The sequence below is a fragment of the Tyto alba genome, unplaced genomic scaffold (genome assembly GCF_018691265.1).
Source record: "Tyto alba isolate M040663 unplaced genomic scaffold, T.alba_DEE_v4.0 Super-Scaffold_22, whole genome shotgun sequence".
NCBI lineage: Eukaryota > Metazoa > Chordata > Aves > Strigiformes > Tytonidae > Tyto > Tyto alba.
The window spans coordinates 8750813-8756348 of record NW_024881296.1 but is presented as its reverse complement, the minus strand read 5'-3'; the positions used below and the strand labels follow the sequence as shown (position 1 = coordinate 8756348).

The following is a 5536-nucleotide window of genomic DNA, read 5'->3' as shown; positions in this document are numbered from 1 at the left end:
TCCGACGTCACCGCGCAGCGCGGGCCCCGCGCGGCGCCCGGCCGCGGCCGTGGTCCCTCCTCCCCGCCCCGCGGCCCGGCGCCGAGGGGAGCTGCGGCCGAGGGCGGGCGGCTGCCTCCCCGGCACCGTTTCGCGCAGGGACGTTGGATCTCTGTGAACGAGTCGGATGCTAACACTCGATTTTTAGTTTAAATAAACATTGTGGTTGCGGAGTCTGTTGTCGGCAGAACTGAATTTGATGGGTACAATCACCCCTGTAACTGTAGCGTGCTGCAGTGTAAGCTTCCGACCACAACACAAGCCACGCTAGTCACAGTTAAAGTTCACTCAAAAAAATTGAACTAAATTGATGACCGGGCACTTTTTCTAACCCCTTCTCACATATTCAGTCAGGTGGCTTAACAAACACCACTTTATTGGCTAGAAAAAGAAGAGTACAACCAAGATCTATTTCGAGCTCTCCTGCAATTTCTCGCTAAAGGAGCTGCGACGTTTGCTCCTTCCTTCCTGCCACAACCACCTCACCTCACACCCACCCTTCTCCACCGTAGGGGCTGGTGCCTTCCTGGGAGACAAAAAAAAAGAAACGAGCTGCTCTGCCCTACCCGCGTGCACCTGTGCCGCTCGGGCTCTGCTAGCCGCCTCAGCCGCTCGCTGCCGTTCAGCCACCCGCTCCCGCTCTCCAGTTCCTCCCGCTTCCCACCCGACTGCCACACACTACATGGTTACGTGTTATCCTGCCTCCTCGAAGGAGACTTCCTAAGCAGACCCCCTGTCCTTGCTTCCCAGCCTACAACCCGCACCTCCCAGGGCAGCAAGTCACGGCCCAAGGTTAGGGTATTTTACCATTATTTTACACACAGTTCCAATTATAAAATTTTCACCAATTAATGGTGAGCTATTTTGAAAAAAAAAAAGCCCCTAGACTTGACACAAATAAACACACTTCAAAACCCCTCATGGGTCCCTTTTTAACTTTCCTCCTCTCCACCATACAAAACAACATTCTTCTCTTTATGTAACAGGCTGCTTTTCCTTTTTTAGCCCTATCTAGCACTTTCTGTAAGAGGTTACTTGTGGTTTCTCAGTGTTCAGATATGCTTATTTACTTTTCTTCCTAGCCTATGTACCCAAGCCCAAAGTTATGCTGACTTTAGGGACAAGGCTGGCTCCCCCACTGGCTACATTCGTCCTTTTTTCTGATGCATACAGTGACAAAACAGCTTCCTAACCACTGCTGTTCTTTTGAGGTTAGCACAAGACATCTGTGGTCTGGTAGCGACAAAACCGGCTGTACCACACCAAGTCAAAGGGTCACGTAGCCGTGACCAGTACGGACAGTTGGCCATCATGAGCAGCGTACAGGAGCAGGGTGAGGGCTGAGGCAAGCGCACAGTACAACCCACTCGGCTTCTGACCATCATCTGTTTCAGACTTTCTGGGCCAGAGGCCACAATTGCACCATCTGTCTGAATGAATAAGCAGACCATGGATTTTCCCAATTTATTTTTAGGTCAATGACACCACTTTTGGGCCTCCACAACACGATCCATGGCAGCACGTAGTATATTTTAATGAATTATTTCCTGAATATCCATCCTGCAAGAAAAATCCTATCCAGAACCAGAAGCTTCTCCTCACTGTACATATCGCTATGACCATTCAATATTAATAAACTCAATGGCTCTCTGCAGGTGTCGTCGGAGTCCTTAACAGGCTGGTAGCAGATCGAAAATATGGGTTATGAGAAGTTTGTTTGTCCTCACCCAGAGCTGACGGATACATAATCTAGCTTTGCAGTGAGGCAAAGTAAGTTACTAGGCCCCCATTAAGAAACCTGCCCAGTGGAAGACTCAGCTAATCTTTTTCATATTGTCGTGTGGTACCAGAATAACTAATTTCTTCCCCTAGTTAATAGAGTAGTACAGGCTACAGGGGTGAAGCCTCTGACACACTGTACTGTTCAGCAGAAAAGCCTGATGTTGTGTCTTCCATAGCTTTAGTGGAGCTGTTTGTGCATTACAGCACTTTCTGAAATTATTCCCCTAGCTTCTTTGAAAGGCTTCAGATTCAAAGTGCACATGAGTCACCACTTCCTGGTACACCAACATTAAAATCTCAGTTGACAGCCCAGCTGGTTCAGCTATTATTTAGTTACAAGTTAATCAGTGGCCTTCCATTAACTCTTCCTAGATAGGTCAATACTTAGCTCCAGATCTTCCAGTTTTCAGTTTAAAGCCTAAAAGCACAAATCTTACAAATCACAGGGAACAAAATAAAAAGGTTGTTTGTTTTTTGTTTTTTGTTTTTTTTTTTTAATTTGGCTTACCCATTCAAAAGCTTAAAATGTTACTGCTTCTTCAGAAACTAGTAAGTAGTCTATTTTTTTGTTGCAGTGACTGCTTTTTAAAGCGAAAGGTTGAAAAGAAGCATAAGAGTAAACAAGATACAGATGAGGGCCAAAGGACAAATGAGTGACAGAAAAGTCACCAGCCCTCTTGAAAACCAATTATAGGCCATATAACCCTTAAAACATACTCGTCCCTTCTTTTTTAAATCAGTGACACAATGCTCTAGGATTCTGAAAGTAGTCAGGATCACTTCTTCATTTGCATTGCAATAGATACTGGAGCAGTCCTGTGCCTATACCTGCCCTGTCTGCCCCCCTCAGTAGATGATCATGTCATGGTCTACACATACATAGTGTCTCAGTCCTTATCCAGCTAGGGAGACAAAAAAAAAAGAAACACCACGCATCTGTGCAAAACAAAAAAATGTGTGATGTTCTCCAAACTAGAGACTGTGACCAAACCCAAGATCCTCAGGACTACACCTTCGCACCTTAGCTACACCATCATCCCCACCGCAGTTGCCTTTGGATATCCCTGCTGGGTCTCTGCAGCTACAGACGGGCTCGCTTGCCCTCAGCGTTGCTGCATTTTCAAGGGAAAAGTGAGGGCTATAGTATCACCTCTCACCACAAGGTGGTAGGTGTTTCTTGATGGCTACAGGGAAATAGGCTTTTAATAGACCTTTGAGTTGGTGAGCTCCTCAGCTTCAGAGAAAGTATCGACAAAAGTAAATTAGGACAAAAAAAATCTACTAAACTATTCATGGGATTGTGAATGAACCGAAGGTTGAGGGGAGTAGGGGAAGCTCACATATATTGGGCACAAACATGAAAAAAAATCCTCAGCTTCGCCTCAAGATATTATTGCTACTGTTACAGATTCGGATGGCCCTTTCTTATTCACATCCTGGCTCTTCCTGTTAAGAAACTTTTTAGTTGTATAAATGTGTTTTCTTTCATCAACAACATGAAACCTTGGTAATTTTTGGAGACAAAAAGCATTTCCAAACCAAGTATTGGGTAATTTTGAAGCAAACTCGTAATAAAAAAAATGTACCTTCGTGTAGATGCATGATGTTGCTTCTCTATCTCATGCTGTACACAGATACACAGAATATATTTATTATCCAAGGTACTAACACATTTGGCCTTGTTTCTAGAATTTTCTCAAAAAACAGTTGAAAGATGCAGCTCTAAATAACTAAGATTTTCAGTCATGGAAACTATTTCTTTACATGCATCAGAGGAAGAAGAGAATTAACACCACAGACATTGCTTCTCAACAATTATTTCTGACAGAAGCTACTTTTTTCTCATCTCTTCTCCAATTTTAACTCTCATCTTCATAGCATGGTGAAGGCCAGTGAATAAAGCCTAAACAAACCCAACACACCAATACTCTTTCATGTTGGAGTTCGAAAAGGCCAAAAGCCAACCTTGCTGATCCCATCCTAACAAGACTTGCACTGGTTTGTCTTTCTCACATTTAAGATTCTCATGCAACTCATTACCACAGTATCAAATACATATTTCCCCCAATGGCCTGCCTTTGAAATCACGAATCACCATTTTACAAATGTAAAATAGAGATCAAACCAACTACTAAGTCTGTCTGGCTGTTTAATTGCCCCCGCCCCAACAGAGGGTACAGGCAAGCCTTTGCCAGGTCTGTCAACTCCTCTTTGCCATCTGTTTCTTGTAAGATGGAGTCAGTCCCAGTCCATGGCCGAGATACAGGCTTACAAATACTACAGACTCCACCTTTTCAAATAAACTCTTAGTGCTCCTCCTACGCAGCCTGTCTGACCAGTAGATCCATATCTTCCCTACCCAGCTAAGGCTAATAACTAACCATAGCCATGCAATCAGGAGTAGCTGAGCTTAGGGGCAAGGAAAAGCACTTTTCTGCCAAAACAGGCAACAAGCCAAAGTCCTCATTTAATGGTTCTCTGCCCTACTGTTCAGAACTGACCCAAAACTTAAGACTTACAAAATATATTGAAATAGTTATGAATAACTAATTGCTTTTCCTTCATGGACACAGCACATAATATGCTGCAAAAATTACAGAAGTAGACTGCTCTTTAAATTATTATAAATGTCATGCACTTTGACCTTTTAAACAATTCTGCTGCCTGACAAATAACTTCCAAATTTGTCTGGCCACGAGTCAACAATGTTACCCTAACTTAAACCACCATAAGGCAGAATTTACACTTTTTTTCCACTTTCTAACAGCTTACTTGGAACGATGGGAGGCAGTCAGTTTGAGACCGAGTGAAAAATACATAGTCTCTTGCATGAAGCGTTGTCCAGACTAAACTACAGCTCTCCATTATTCAGTAGTGATTCAGGAAAAAGTATGGTTTAGTTTCTGTGAAGCTTATTTCCAAGCAAGCACCTGGGGCCATGCTAACTACCCTATCCTTTATGGTAGGCTTCCAAAGGACAGCCCCAAGCCCATTTTGCATTCCCCCCCACAGATCAAAGGGAAGTGCGTGCACTGAGTAAGGCAAGTGGATGCTGTCACCATTTTGTTGGAGATGTTCCACAGTTGACCTCACAGCAAAACTAAGGGCTCCTGGCACACAGGACTGTACCTCTGCTGTTGAAGAACAGTTATTAGGCTCATCATGTCTTAAATAAAGCTGCAGGAATGAAAGAATATAGTGGTTTCGACATCTTCATAGAAGCTAAAGTGGGTGGGAAGGGCCACTGATTATCCTGCAGGCACAAAGATGGCAGCCAAAGAACTGGAAAACCCTGAAGGGAAAGGAGAAAGATATAATGGAACAAAACTGATAGTCTAGTAGAGCCTTTTCAGTGTCCATGTGATTCTCTAACCTTCATTATCAGATCGGTTATTAATTCAGGAAGAGTTCACCCAGTGTAGGTTTCATAGTTCTCTATAGTTAGTAACTCCGCTGCAAGTTTCTAAACAAACATCTTTGTTCATCATCTTATCAAAATTAACTCATTTTTCATATAGAAAATATTAAAAAGTGCATCTTCCTTTCTTGAACAGCAGTATCTCTTGCAAACATAGGTGCTTTAAGATTCCATGAATCTTGTATTTAAAATGTTTTTTACACAGCACAACTAGTTGATAGTTCAGTGGTTCCAAGGTAACTGGTGAGAAGGAAAACATCTGTTTTCCTAGCTGTAATAAAAACAAATACAATAAAG

General features: G+C 43.1%; 1 long non-coding RNA gene across 1 annotated transcript; it reads right to left on the bottom strand.

The window, feature by feature from the left end:
• Nucleotides 1-1489: 1489 nt before the first annotated feature.
• LOC122153732 lies at nt 1490-5506 on the bottom strand. Its single transcript, XR_006165615.1, has 2 exons — nt 5195-5506; nt 1490-5113 (listed from the first exon to the last, which is right to left on the bottom strand). It is a non-coding gene; the product is annotated as an uncharacterized LOC122153732 (long non-coding RNA).
• Nucleotides 5507-5536: the final 30 nt, after the last annotated feature.